General features: G+C 40.6%; 1 protein-coding gene across 10 annotated transcripts in view; it reads left to right on the top strand.

Annotated features, from left to right (window-relative positions):
- The window catches only part of LOC114687105 (immunoglobulin lambda-1 light chain-like), an 826,243-nt gene that overhangs the window by 537,851 nt on the left and 272,089 nt on the right, over window positions 1–16,303 (top strand). The window lies entirely within an intron of this gene.

Here is a 16,303-nt window from a genome sequence, read left to right as displayed (position 1 = left end):
TGATGATGATATTTAGACAAAAATGAAGTTGGTTACATCTGGCTGGGCAAACACTTCTAAACCTTGAGGAGAAGTGGGCATGTAGAAAGGGACATTGATGGATTGAAAAAGAAAGTTTCAGTAGTTATGGAAGATGAGGGGGGGAAGGTTAGTTTTATAATATTTGACATGAAATTTGAGAATTTAATATTTCTTAATGGAGTCCTTCTTAGTTGACACAGAGGGATAGCCAAGGAGATATGAGGGATGGATGCCTGACTTTCTATTTTGTTTTATTTGCATCACTTTGTGCTAGAGACAGTGGAACTGGTGTCATGCTCAAATTCAAGATAGTCAGCAAAGTTAGCAGAAAGGCAGAGGGTGGACTAGGAAAGGTTGCTTACAGTAAAAGATACCATCATGATAGGTGAGGTGCTGTGGGAAAGTGTTGGAGTGATCTGTGCTTAAGAGGCAGATATAGTCAGGGTGACAGAGCTCTTAGGCCTGTCTCTAACTCAGTAGTGAGAAAGAAACAGTGCAAGAGAAAATAAGTGGACATGTGATCATATCCACTACCTGCATTCAGTCTACCCTTGTTCCCTTAAATTCTCCTTTATTATTTTTTTCTTCATGTTATTACCTACCCATATGTTTTTTAAATATAAATACATATATTATTGGCTAGATCCCACAGAGTGTAGGTTGCCCCAAGCCTCCTTTCCAACCTCTTCAAGAAGTGGTTGTTCCTTCAGATATGTTTCCAATGTGGCTGCCAAGACTGTTTGTGAGCCCTTCTGCTAGGATTCAGCTTGCATGACAGCCTGAAGCAGAGATAGGCTTTCAGTAGTGGGAGTGTCTGAGTGAAATCACTAGCTAAGACAGAGCCCCTTTATCCCTGAATTCTAACAGGACATAGTGATTCCACTGCTGAGTTTCCTCAGTGAACACTGGGTAAGCCCTAAAGGCCAGCTTCTTTGAGTAAGTGGAAGTGGTTTCATATCATAGACCCACAGTGCCCCCTATTAGCCAAAGGGTCCTTAATTACCATAGTGTAGAGACCTCAGAGTCCAGCTGGATTCTGCTACTCACCAGACCACTGTCTGAACACACAAACATAGACTCTGCTTTCTAAATGTGAAATGGATACTCTTTGATCTTCTGTAAAAGTTTTCACCATCCTGAAGAAATCTTTGACCTTCTTACAAAAATAAACAGAAATAATAATGTGTTAATTATCTCACAGAAGAATGGCAAAAAGCAGATTACTTGGTTGGTCTGTGATTAAAAATGAAGAGATATATTTTGGTAACACACATTTAAACACACACATACACACACACATAAAAACACATACAAATACTATTTATCTCTAAAGAAAAACGAAGTTTAAAAGAAAAAGATGAAGGAAAATAGACAGATTTAGAAGAAACATGAAGAAAAGAAAATAATAAAGGAGAATTTAAGGGAACAAGGGTAGACTGAATGCAGGTAGTGGATATGATTAATGAAAAAGAACATAAGGCTGATTGTTTCTCTAGTTCTGATTATGTCAGGGAAATTTTGGTTTGGGTGGTGGATAACCACAAAAAATATATTTACTACAAAAAGTGTTAAATATAATGTGAAACTTTACAGCTTTTGTTCAAAATGCCTACTGAAACAATATAGGACTTTGTTTCATTTATAGCATGCTATGGGCCACAGCAATATGAAATAGACACTCAACTGCATATGATAAAGCTATATATCGAGAAGGATCAAGGAATCCTTCTGGAGGAGGCCAAAAATCAAGTAATATTTGGTTTTATGCAGCTTATAATATATCAGCTGTTTCCTCCTATGAATTTCTTGTGCCCTCATAATTTCCCCAAGAGCTTATAATAGTGTGAATGGAGCATTTCTTGGGCATATATGTTTAACGTACTTGGATAAGGTCACATAGACAAGGCTTTCTGCCTCCAGGTTCCCAGCTTCCTTTTTAGAATTTGAATTAGATATCTGCCTTCTGCAAATATCCCCTTAGCTAGCATCCAAAGATAGGGCCAGTGCAAAGAAAGAATCAAAGGGCAAGCAACAGACAGAATAGCCAGCCAGAATGCCTGTTAGGTGCCTGAGGCCCCCGAATTAAGGTTATGCAGACACAGCCTGTCTCCAAGGCCAAGCACCTGTGTCTAGGTACATAGCTTTCTTTCTTGTGCAAATCAAACTCTGATCTCCCCTCATCTCACAGGCCTAGAACAACTTCTTAGAACAAAAAGGGTTTCTTCTTACTAGGTGCCTCAAGCTGTGTGACAAGCTACCTAGCCATTGAGTATTCTTCCCCTGCCCTGCCAAAAATGGCATAGAAAAATAAGGCAGTTTTATTCTAGTGACTTATAGACTTCTTTTCCTAACCACCTGTAAGATTGTAGATTGAGCACATTTTTGATGGACTTGTAATGTTTTACCTAACCACTTATAAGAATATATTTCCAGCACAAAAATTCCTTTTCTGACTTATTCCAGCCCTTATGTGACTCCACCTCTATTCACACCCCCTTTGGGTTGCAAATGAAGTTGACCAGGAAGGCTCTTGTGAGGACCTTGCAAGTCTTGTATTGTATTGTAAACAAAAGAATGTTGCTGTCTCTGGGCGGTGGTGGCACAAGCCTTTAATCCCAGCACTCAGAAGGCAGAGGCAGGTGGATCTCTGTGAGCTTGAGGCCAGTCTGAGCTACAGGGTGAGTTCCAGGGAAGGCACAAATCTACACAGAGAAACCCTGTCTCAAAAAAACCAAAAACAACAAAAAATGTTGCTGTTTTGGTGAGATATAGACCAGATCCCCAAGAGGATGGAGCAGAATTATGGTGGCAGAGGAATAAAGCTGATGAACGAAAGAGCATAGGTACATAGATTGATTCACGGTCTTTAAGATTAGATTTATCAGCTGGTTGTAGATTCTTCCCAGACATTGGGGGGGGGAGCTATCAAGGGGTTGGACCCCCAAGTAATTCCTGTTAGTAGCATATCAAATAAAGAAAGCGAGCTCCTTTTCATCCACAAGTGATTCATTTCTGTCATCAGGTATGTAGAGTTAGTTATATTCTACCTAGACTTACCATTTTTAATTAGTTTTTTGCCACACAAAAAGAGGTGCCTTTCTGTGATCTAGCTTTGTCTATAAATATTTATACATATGTAGCTTTTCTAACAACCAGGAGTGGGATTTGTGGCCCAAGTGTGAGACCAAAAGGAGCCATCTTAGAAATAAGACCAAAATGATTTCACCCTAAAATTAAGGCCTAAGATTTCTCCTTTTGGGAATAGGCCATTAGTTACTGAAACCAGTCAGTTCAGATTCCAGAAACCAGGAAGTGTAAAAGTACAGAGTCACAAGATAGTCACGAAGTAATGCCTGCCAGATTATGGAATGTCCTCTCCCTGGTTTCCAGGGTAACTGGCCACAGAAATGCCCCCACCTGAGGGCAGCCAATGAGAAATGGTGGTGGGCAACCACTCCCTTAGAAGTAATTTCTAGAAGTCCCTAGAAGCGAGCCAATCAGAATTGTACCTGTACTAGCACCCCTAAATGATGTAACCTTGTGACTTTTCCCTTTAAAAACTGAGCTTGCAGACAGGTGGGCGCTTCCTCCAGCCTCCACTGCATTGGATGTATTGGACGAAGTCCCTGCCTAGGCTTGTATTGCTTTTGGATATCCAGAATTAAACTTTGCTTTTGCATTCCGGCATGCTCGTCTTTGGTGGTCTCTCTGGGGGTCACGATCTGGGCACAACACAAGTTAAGTTCCTATTACTCCCTCTGGCCTTCCTACATCTCAGTACTAGAGAGAGTGGGTGCATCTTCCCTAGACAGCAGCAGCCACTTCCATTGTCCGAGCTTGTGGCAGGATGCTGTAGCTGTGCCTTTTCATTCCTCTACACACCAACAGCAACCTCCCTCCTCCTCTGTGGAGAACCTGGCTGAGGAAGTGACCCCACCTCTGACATGTTTCCCACTGCATACTCTCATCACAGTGCTGACTCAAAATAATTTCCCTCCTCAAGCCAAACGAATTCTGCAGACCCTCTCTTAGCATACATTCACCATACCGCTGAATTTATCAGAGTGGACAATTCAGGGAAAGGCCTTTGTCTCTGCAACACTATCGCTCTAAAATGAATTTTACCACTGCCAAGAGGTACAGAGAATGTCTTATTCAGCTCCCTGTCTTCAACCTTAGCTCCTACTCTCTACAGCTAGACACATTCCACAGTCATAGCTAAGCCCTCCATTCACTCAATTTTAGTTTTTAAGTCTTTCCTTCCCTCCACACTGTTCCTTTCTTTTCCCTGCTTTTTCTTTCTTCTCTACAGCTCTACTATCATACCTACTGAAACTACAATACCTTCCACAGTTGCCTACCTAGGAAGAGCATGCCATTCTAAACCATCTGATTTATTCCCTGAGAGAATCCAGCAACGCATGAATAACACGTCATGAGCCCAATTCATGGTGAAGACACCCAAATTTAGCTTTCTGAGTCCAATGAACTGACTATAGCTGGGAACCCCTTGTTATTTGTCTCTGGGATTCTAAGTGCAGAATGGTTCCTATGCAAGTACCCCTCTTCCTGAGGATGTACAGGCCCTTCCTTTAACTTCAGACTGGGTCTGACTGAGAAGTGGAAAGGCTACACATGGAGAGGTTGTGGGCTCCACCTAGTGGTGGGAGAGAAAAACCTAAAAGTGAAGGGAAAACAGAAGAAAAGCTGGGGAGCACTAGGCAGGTGCTTGGCCATATCAGTCCCCAAGGTAACTATGTCCTGCTATCTGGGGTGTGACTGCTAGGTGCCCCTCCTGCCAACAGTGAGACCATTTGGGAAGTTACATAGCTGTATCAGGGGTCTGAGTGGAATATGAACTGTTCCTTAATAAAATCCTGTAAATGTCAGTTAAGACAGTGGTCAACATAGTTTACTTTTGCATAGAGAATCAATCCTGGTTAAAGAAACACACTACTCTTTTATTCTAGAAGACCGGTAATTATAATGGTGAACCTTTCCAGGTAAGAATTTATTAGTGGATTGGAGTTAAGAGTGGGTTTTAGCAGTTAAGAGTGCTTCCTGTTCCTGCAGAGGACATGAGTTTAATTCCCAGCACACATATCAGGCAACTCAGAATCTTGTCTAATATCAGCTCTAGGGGATCAGATGGCCTCTTCTAGCTTCCTCAGATACCTAGACACACTTGCAAGCACATGTACTCACACACACACACACACACACACACACACACACACACACACACACGTAAAGTTTTTTCTTAAAAATAATCAAGTATAAAGTGTAGTTTCAATATAAATGCCAGAAAAGGGAAGGGGTATTTGTGGGAGTCAAGAAAGATTTAGGAGTAAAAAAACATTCTCCCTTCAATTGGCAAAAATGAAACTAAAAATTTGGTCTACAACACTGTATAAAGGAAATAAAAAGAATTCTTTTTCTCACTCCTAAATTGTGAAGCAATTCAAATTTAATACATTTGAATTAAAAAAATATTTCTATCATATTTGGTTTAGATATACATTTTTAAATTGTATTATACATACTGTATAACATCCACCTCAGCTTCTACTTAAATATGTTTTGTGCATACAAAATTTGAAAAAGAGTGTCAAGGCTAAGACTTAAATCAAGACTATATAAATGAGGTTTATGAATGCATAAACTTCTGTAAATGTGCACAAAATTCAGAAAACAATAAGAAACACAGTCACATAAGAAATACCATGTATGTATGTTATAGATGAAGAAAACTTCAATTACAAATCTATTCACGAGTAAACAAAATGTTATAATTAACAGCCAGTATCTGGATTCTGGCGTTATCTCTGTGATATCGCTACAGGCCCTCTATTACACACTCAAAGTGTGCAATAGAAGAATAATCCCCTTCCTGCATATCTGAGCTGGAACTGGAAAGAAATATTGAAAGGCTTGAGATTATGCATACTGAAAAATAAGTCACAGCAGCAGGAATCCACCACAATTTCAGAGCAAGAAAGAGTAGCTCCTTGGGTATCTCTTATGTAATACTGGCAATTTTGCATGATTCATCTTTGAAAGACCATGTTCATGGCAGACTTAAGTGGCATTCAGTATTGTGGCATGCTGTCCAGTAACTTCACATTTTCTCCAATAGTTTTTCATATACATAGTACTAAAAACTCAAAGGTCCTGGATTCTTATCATAACAATAGAAAAATAACTAATACAGAAGATGGTACCATAGAGCATGCAATTAACAACTGCTGATGGGCCTAAGCTTGTATTTTTTGCTTCATGTGGTCTGGTTTGTTGATTGGTTGTTGCTTTGATTCTTCAAATGTGAAAGACTTGAAGACTTTTGATGAGAAAAGTGGTTGAATGCTACATGTAGTGCTTAATGGGTGAAACTAATAAATAGAGAACAAAAGACTGTAGAGAAAAAAACTAAATACACATTCACTTCTGGTGGCACTGCAAATGAGTGCAGGCACTGTGGAAGTCAGTGTGGAGAATCCTCAAAAAGCTAAAAAGAATTTTACCATATGATCCAGCTATATGACTCCCTGATATGTATCCAAAACATTCAACATCATACTAAACAGATTAATTGCTCAGCCATCATCATTGATGTTCTATTCACAATATGTCCTACAACTGACATGAAAATAATGAAAATTAAATAAAATTCTTTATGGAATACTTCATCAATAAAGAAAAATGACATCATGTACTCTTCAGGTAAAACAATGGAACTAGGAAAGATCCTATTGAGTTAGATAACCCAGACCTAGAAAGACCTATATAAATATCACATGTTCTCTCTTATTTAAGGCTCCTAGCATCAAATCCTCATACATGAATACCTATTCTGAAAAACAAAATGGGACTATTGCCAGGATTGAGGGGATTTGGTCAGGAGTGACAGGGGAGAAGTGACTATACATGAGAAAGTGGAAACGACAGCTCCTTATGGAGAGAGATAGAGATACATACAGATAGAAAAGGACAAAAGAAAATAGCAGAATCCAAGTGATCTGATAGGAGAAATGGGAAATATGGGGCTTCTTAGAGAAGGGGAGAAATGTAAATACATGAGAAAGATGGAGGTTAGTACAACAACAATAAAAATGTTTGCAAAAGCCACAAGGAATCATACTGTTAACTATAACCTGAAAAAAGAGAAAACACAAAAACTATAACACATGTAAATCAGTGAGTAAATATACACATAATTTTAATGAAAATTTATCTTCTGGGCAGATGGTCTTCCCCCTAAAGCCAAAGGCCGCCTAACAAAGTGAAAATATCAGATGTGAGAAGAAAGACAGAAACACAGGATAGCATCTGGAGGCCCTGGGTCAATACCCAACACCTCATCCTTTATTGAAAAGGGCTTTTTATAACATGCCAAGTGGAGAGGTAAAAGACCTCCTCCTTACAATATCAAAGTACACCATAAAGCCAAGTGTAGACCCTTCCAAACATCTGATAAACATGCCTATAGTCAAATCATGCCATTATGCACCCTTGTTGGGTAAAGCAAGCCCAGATTCCCTGGCCCTGTGTAAGATCTCACTAGAAAGCCTCTATGGGCTCCTACATATCCTGCTTTATAATATTAATAACTCAAATGAGGGTACAGAGCTTAACTACATGCAGCTCTGAATCAGCCTTCCATTAAGAGCTTTCAAGTAGCTGAAATTACAGAAATATTCCTGCTCCCTATGGCTGCCAAACCTCCGAGTAAAGGAGTAAAGGATGATAAAATGGAAAGGCCTTTTTTAATTGGTCTAAGATGTCTATAGCTGTCTTAGCTGCACCAAGCCCCCACCCTTTTTTTTGTTTTTTTCGAGACAGGGTTTCTCTGTGTAGCTTTGCGCCTTTCCTGGAGCTCACTTGGTAGCCCAGGCTGGCCTCGAACTCACAGAGATCTGCCTGGCTCTGCCTCCCGAGTGCTGGGATTAAAGACGTGTGCCACCAATGCCCAGCGCCCTTTTTAAATCAATAAACTCTTGATGTAATCATGTCAAATAATTCAGTAAACTCCTAATGCAACCATACCAAACCTAAGAACTCCTTAGCATCACCATACCAAGCATCATCAACATTAACAAGTTAACATAGTTCTAGCATGAATATTACTATTTATAATCACAATTCTTATAAACTTACATCCAAAAGCAAACTCTCAATAGAACTATTTACACTTTACAAACTTTAGCAAACATCCAAAAACAATACAGAACTGTACAAAAGATAGGGTACATTAACACAAATTAACATTAATCCACTCAAAGGACAAGAAAATATTTTTTAAAAATTAAAAAGACTGAGGAATATTAACTCCCCCTTTTCTTTATAATTTTTAAGCTGTGTGTTGAGCCTGGGTAGAAAAAAAATTCTCTATTCCTACACAAACAGTTCCATTTTTTATACAAAACAGTTCACAAATCACCACAGCTAATAAAGCATGTATGCATACATAAAACAATTCATAATTCATCACAGTTGATAGACTCTATAAGTGTAAATAATTCAATACTGTCACATTGCAATTGAACCACTCCTGTTCATCTCATTTCTTACATCTGAAAAATTCAAAAAGACAGTTCTGGTACTAGTCTTATAGTTCTTCTGAATGCAACACTAGTTCAAACAAGAGTTGCTGAAACTTCACTCTCAGTTACAGCAGCATTTTATGTTAACATTCCCCTAGGCAATCTGCTCTAGGGCAAAAGCAGTTAGCTGTCTGGGCAAGACCTCTTTGTACAGCCAGCATGAACTATAAAGCTATCTATCAATGGAGCCACACATTAGCCCACTGCCAGCAAAGAGAAATCATACAACTTTGGCTGCTGGCTCAAACAGCAGTAAAGCCTTTGTCCCAGTCTGCTTTTTTGATTTACAGTCCTGGTCCTAAGACCAAGCACTCTCAATCACCTCTCACCCAAGGGGTTCAATGTTTCTCCTGTGTCTATGAGCTACAGCTTTCATACAGCAACCCCAGCTCTTCAAGGAAACCCAGCTGTGTCCTGTCATGACTTCTGTACCCAAAGCTCCAATACCTGCTGTGCTGGTGGTCTTCACATCCCCTGTGTGCTGCCTTATTTGCATGGACAAGTACCACCTCAGGTTCCTTGGTGTCCCTGAAATGCACTTAGACTCATAGTGACTGTTCCCTGGCTTGCCACAGGCCTAACACTGGGAGCTTGGGTTGGCCTAGGTTCCAGTGCATCTCCACTGTTCAGTATTGGAGCACAGATCTGCCTTACTCAGCAGTTCCCATGCCTGCCTTTCCATGCAGAGGCATGTCTCAGCTGCTCCTCCCACTGTGGCCTCTGACATGGTGTCTCTGCTGGGTAGTCACCACCAGGTACTCTAGCTCTCAGTGTCAGAGCTGCTCTGGCTGCTGGGATCTGAAGTCTGCTGTACTCCAAGAAACTACCTGCTGTTTGCCTCTCTCAAGGCATGGCGTCTCAGTGTACCCTCAAGCCATGTCTCTCAGGCTGACTTACTGCAATCTCCTCACTGTGGCTCTGCCATGGAAGAAAGCATGCAAAACCCTGTGCCTGATTTCAACATCTGCTGCTTGGGAAGCTATGACACCCAGGGGTCTAAACCGAGGATGCCTGGCTGTGGCTGCTTTCTGAAGCTAGCAGTCTCTGAAGTGGCTTTTTGCTCTCAGACCATCAGGTTCACAGTGTCTGTACAGTCCTGGATGCTACTCTCTGTGTCCCAGATCCTGTCCATACTTAGGAGAAAAAAAACTACTCTACCTTAAGTTGCTATTATACCTTCATAATATTCCTATACTTACAGTCTATTCTACCCTAAACCTACACAATATTCCTATAACTAAAGATTAGTCTATCCTAAAATACTTAAGCCTAAATTTCTCATACTAAACTTATGACTTACTTATGACTTAGTGTGTGTGTGTGTGTGTGTGTGTGTGTGTGTAGAGGGAGAGAGAGAGAGAAAGAGAGAGAGAGAGAGAACCAGAGAAAGATATTTTCTACAGCCTAACTTGAACTACTCTGCTTTATATTTCGAATTTTATTTCTAAAGAATAGAATACCACAACCTCTACTTAATTCATTACCAGTCGTGCTACCAGCTCCACTGTACCCTTTCTTTCTTATCCTCTGTACCTAGGCCCCACATTCTGGTGCTTCTGTGGAAGTCCAGCTCCAAGTTTTTGAATGGTTCTTAGGAGGAAGAAAGAGGGATAAGAAAATATCAGATAGAGACCTAACTGACAAGAGAAAGACAGAAAAACAGGATAGCATCAGGTGGGCATGGATAAATACCCAACAGCCTCATCCTTTATTAAAAGGGGCTTTTTATAACATGCCAAGTAGAGAGGCAAAAGATCTCCCCCACACCCCATGCTTGCAAGATCAATACACACTGTACAGACAAAAATAGACCCTTTCAAACACCTGGTAAACATTCCCATGGTCCAATCATCCCATTATGCAGCCCTGCAGGGTAAAGCAAGCTCAGATTCTCTGTCCCTGGGTAAGGTCTCACTAGAGAGTCTCTATGATCTCCCACAGGGACAGCAGCTAGTAGAACTGAGGATGGCCAAGGTTCCCAAATCTGCCACTGGACTAATTCCGGGCCCTGCCCACAAAAACTACTCACTCAGAAGAATTTGGATCCCTCAAATTGAACATTTTAGCCAGATTTTTCAATAGCTCATCATCTATGCCCACCTCTGTTTTCTCCAGGGAGTTAAGGATCAGCATGGACAGGTAAGGCACACTGTTTTGCTGGCTATGAATGAAGAAGAGCAATGCTCCCGAATACATGAGTGCCTGGGCATCTGCATGCTTGCTTTGGGACATGTATCATAAGAGGCTTTGGAACATCTGGTGCACCTAGTAATAGCTGCTCTTCTGGACCTTGGCATACTGCTTGCCCTCCACACCTGGACACTACAGCATTTTCAGGTGCCTATTAAGCTGCTTTGCTGTTCTGCCATAGCTCTTGCCAACACCATGGACCTGTGATCAGCTCAAAGATGATGCTATCCCAGGTATCTTTGTCTCTACCTGCCAGCTTCCCTCCATGGAGCCCCAGAATGCCCTCTACCAGAACTGATTTTTTTAGCATAAACTACAATTTATAGCTACTTTCCCATGTGCCTGCAACACTGTGAGACACTCTATTTTCCCAGGTAACACAGTAATACTGAGCCTCATCTTCCACTTGTAGCTCAGAGATCTGCAAATTTACAGCACTTTTGAGATTTCTTTGAACCCAGAGAATGTAATGGAGACTCCTGGATGCAGCTGCTTGTCTGAGTCTGAGTAGTAGTACAGAAAAAAACTGAGGAAGGCTCCCCTGCAATGTTCTGGTGGTACCAGTAAATCTCTTTAAAGCAATGCTGATGCCACTCCTCATGGTGCACCTGCTATTGCAAACCTTAAAACCAGCTATCAGGCTGCTCCAGGCTTAAAAATACTGAGGGGTCCAGAAACTTTGTCTGTCTGAGGGTTTTAGGGAAAAAATCACATGCATACTGATGGTAACATTTTTTATTCTCTCATTTCTGTTCTCATCTTGCTTTTCCAACTACTTTCTCATGTTGGCTCCTCTCCTTGCTCCCTCCCTCAAGTCTCCTTTTTGCTTATATACATCCCAACAAAAACTTTCTCAGGCAATCCTGGAGTTACACAAAGACCACATGCCAATTAAGTGAAAGATTATAGAAACCATGACTTATGCAAACATTTTGAGCTAACTCCCTACAATTAGTGGTAACTGGTAAGTACTCAGTCTCCAGGCAAGGAGACCATATATCCTCTGAAATAAGCCTTATGTTTTTAGCATCAGCTCAAGTCTGTACTTTCCATGATACTATAGCATAATAACATTTAAATGTTAAAATGTACTTTTTGTTCTATGTGTAGCTTCTAATTATCTAAAAACATTTGTAGTCCTCATTTGGGGCTACAGAGTCAAGTTATTTTCTGTGGTCTTGACTAGCCAGAATTTACTTTCACAATTTGCAGTCAGAAATGACTGTAAGAAATTAATCATGTGCCTGTGAGCAATAATTGGGCTGTCTTTGTATTACAACTTATCCAGACAGCTCAGGTGTGTCCTTGTGATAGCAAGACACCTCATCTTAATCTAAAGTTACTATGAAGCATTAAATCAGCCAATGGTATACAATTGTCTCAGAGCTTGGGGGATACAGCTATTTTCTTATGTCAGCTTGAGCTATGATATACAATAATTCTCAGTATCTTATAATTAATGATTTGTGTAGTAATTCTTTGTATTCATATTTCTATAAGAATTCTGTATAAACTAACATTATTGATATCAAATGGACAATACAACTTAAGAAGGAATTATCTTCTAGACTGTTCACAGATGAAATTGCCCATAAGACTGAGATGTAATCATGAGATAAGACACATTTACTGACAGAAAATAACTGTATAGATAGTGGGGGAGATTCCCATAGCTGTTTCAGGAAAAATTGTGGTTAGTACATGAGAAAAATTACTGACAAAGGCAACATTAATGTGGCCTGGTAAGCCTTGCTTAAAATAGATTTTTTCATCAAAGAATTAGCCATCTTGTAGGTTGACACCTGAATATAAATTGCCATCTGCTGTATTTATTCCTTGGCCCATGAAATCTTTCTGTTGAGCCAAGTAGCAGAAAGAAGGAGGGTGTTTCAGTGAACACAGCTTGATAAAAAGTAACCTGCCAAAGCAGACACGACAGCGAAGAGCAGAGCTAAGGTACAATTCCTTGGATGACTGAGTGAAGAAGGCCTCCCAGTACTCTTAATCCTGTCCCTGCCTGTACATTGAGATAGAAGAATGAAGATGAGAGGAGTCCAAGACATGGTATGCATAACACAGCTTCTTCTTAGACCAGGGCCTTCTGTCTGGGCTGTCTCCCTGTCTCATTACCAGGGACCTCACAGAAGCAGAGGGGTTAGTCATCCAAATGAGTTCTCATAGCTCCTCCTAGTGGTTGATTCACAGCGTGAGTTCCTGAAGTAGCAAGCCAGGTGAACTAAACTACTTTTTCCCATGGATAATGCAGGTGGTAACACACACAGAACTGTGTGCAAAGACCTCTTTCAGAATCACAGTAGGACAGTAGATCCTTACAACAAGTGGAGGACTCAGTCATTGGCCCCATGTCTGTTAAGGTTACCACATGTGGGTACCTGTCCTCCAGAAACTCCAGGGAGAGACTCAGTACACTCCTTTAAGTTCCAGAGCAACCGTCACCTCACAAATTGTTCAATATATGAGTTCTGCTGTGTTTTCTTCACCTTATGTTTCAGACACATGAAAGGAGAACTACAAGGAGCACATCGATGTGTTCCAGTGGAGCCATCACAGATGTATTTCTCTGATGAATGTGGGCAGGCAGGGACAGCACACAGCAGTCAACCCAGGACAGTCTGTGCACCACCAAGGCGCTGAAGACAAAAGGTCTTGAGCAGAGAAAAATCAGTCTGTCAACAAGAACATTTGAAACCAGGGTGTACATTCCCCTTTAGAGGATCAAAGATAAAATACATATGTCTTTATACTTCAGAAGACAAGGCACTTCTTTAGGATACTGTGGGGGTGGGGGGAGGCTTGCAGTAGTGAAGCAGGCATGAATAAAAGTCACAGGAGATGAGTAAAAAGGATATCAAATATCAATACAGGTATGAAGTAGAGTGCAAAACCAGGCAGTATGTTAAGATAGCATGTATGGCTTTCAGACAAACATGTCAGGATTTTTTAATAGTCATTTAACCACAGCTTTCTTTTTTGTGTCCTCTAATATTAGACACTCAGCTCTAAAAGATTTTATGGTCTGAACTTGCATATAAGGGACCTCGAAAAATGCACTTGCATGTAACTGACATAAGTCAAAGCAGAGAACTAGGGAAAATCTGAAATGGGATAGGTCTTGGAAATACATCACTGACCCATCGAACCTATGTTGAGAAAGGAAGTGATGGTACAGGGAACAAGATGTGTCATAGACATTGACTTAGGAAATGAAGCAGGACTTAGAAACTGCTTGGAGGTTAGTTATATATTAACCAAATGAGATATAAAAATGTGGAAACATGTGAGTTGAACCAGACTTCCAATTTCACAGTTATTTTCTGTCAGTAAATGTACCAACACCAAGCACAGAATGATATTCCTGTACTTAAGAGAACAATGCCTACTCCAAAAGATTCTATTTAAACAAAAGTTTCAGTGGGAAGCATTTATGTAGTAATGACTAGTTGATTGCATTTTTCTGTTTTATTTATATTTTATGACCATTTAGAATCATTGAATGTAAACTAAAAGATATTGTGAGAAGCTGCTTCCAAAGGCATCATTGTAGACACAAGCTCTTTCAGATGTGTAGAAAGAGCAAGGCCCAATAAATTGAGTATCATGCACTGTTTTTCATGTCTCTGTTACCTTGAGAAACAGGTATGTCTACCTTGAATATAATATTCAGTCTCTCATCAGTCCTTAGATACACACACATACACACACACTATATATATATAAATCAGGTATATACTCAGACTCATAGACACAGCAACAGGCTGTTAGAAAGAGTCTTGAGGACACAAAGAAAGAGACCACCACTCCCACTAAAGCATCTAACAATGAAACTTCTGATCTGAAGGGTGGATGTTCACAGCAAGGGCTGAGCAACCTCCACCTTTTATCCCTTACTCAAGGAGGAACTGGGTTGTCCTCATTAGCTGAGGTTCAACTTCGCAGTGTATTCCCAGATTAGAGTCCATTATTACAGGGAACTCACAGAAAAAAAAGAGCTATACAACCTGGTCAGCTCACACACATCATCAGCAACTAAAAAAAAGGAATACATATTATGCAATCATTTGCTGGCTTGTTCTCAGCTCAACTTCCATCTTATAGAATTCAGGACAGTTGGTCTAAAGAATGGTGACACTCAAAGTGGTCTTTCCACATCAAATAATTAAGATAATTCCTCAGATCCATCGAAAAGTAGACATTCTCCACATTGAGACTCTCTTCTCAGGAGATACAATGTTGTCAACTAAAGCTTGTCATCACAACATTATTATCATAAAATATGTTGAAATAAAACATTTTGTAGCTTTAGACAATAGTTTTTATGACCTTCTCTCTAGTAACAGAACATGTACTCTGAGCCTAGAGAGATTTAGCCACATGTAAGAGGACAGCAGTTATAAGACTATACCAGGGTGTTTGTGTTCTACTTCTCCATCTGCATGTGTCAGGGTGGAACTGGCTGCTGTACAACAGAGCACAATAATACACAGCCTCATCCTCAGGCTGTGCCCCTGTGATGGTGAGGGCAGCCTTGTCTCCAAGCACAGAGCCTGTGAATTGGGCAGGAACACCTGGGCCTCTGTAGTTGGTGCCACCTATCTGACCAGTGTATATCTGGTAAGATTTTTCTTGGACCCAGTTGGCATAGTTACTTGTAGTAACAGCCCCAGTACTTGAGCCACAGGTGAGTTTGACTGTCCCTCCAGGAGATGTGGTGAGTGAACATTCTTGAGTCACAACAGACTGCGAAATGGCTCCTGCAAACAGGTGAGAAAACCAATGGTCAGTAGCAATCAGAGACAAGATGTGCACCATTACATACCCACCCTGGCCCTGACTCCCTGACCTGTGCAGTGAGCCAGAAGTGTGATCCAAACAGAAGTCCAGGCCATGACTCTCAGTTCAGGTCTGTTCTTTTCAACATTGCTCAGCACAAGACTGTGTCAGAGTGCCTACTATATATAACTCCTAACAAGGGGGACAGTTTTGTATTAATGCAAATGGGATCCTCTTTCATGATAATTTTATACTGTCAGATGAAGGTTGTTGAGCTGACACAAGTTATTGATCAAATAAAGGTCAAGAGTATTGCATTACTGTTCAGGTGCCTTCGCTTTTCCAGAGACAAAAGTGTCTTCTGTCTAGTGTCCTAGAGGGACATCAGCAGTGTAAGCCATGCTCCACCAAGTCTTACCCTACTGACAGTGAGAATCATTGGAAGATGCAGGCCAATGTAAAGGAGGGAAAAAGGAGAAAGAGTCAAAATAAGTTAAAGAGCTCAGTTAGCAAGGTAAGGATGGGAACATGACTTGAACTTCAATAGTTTCGTCATCACACTTTTCACCTCATGCAAGATGATTGTGTATAGTATAATGAGTCTAAATCTGCAATATCAACTCACCATGATGCCTCATTACACAAGCACGTGTAAGAATTTGTGAATGAAATGACAAGAGTGGAAGGGGGCAGGGCTTTAA

Source organism: Peromyscus leucopus, chromosome 12, assembly GCF_004664715.2.
Source record: "Peromyscus leucopus breed LL Stock chromosome 12, UCI_PerLeu_2.1, whole genome shotgun sequence".
NCBI lineage: Eukaryota > Metazoa > Chordata > Mammalia > Rodentia > Cricetidae > Peromyscus > Peromyscus leucopus.
This window is presented reverse-complemented; position numbering and strand designations above follow the sequence as displayed.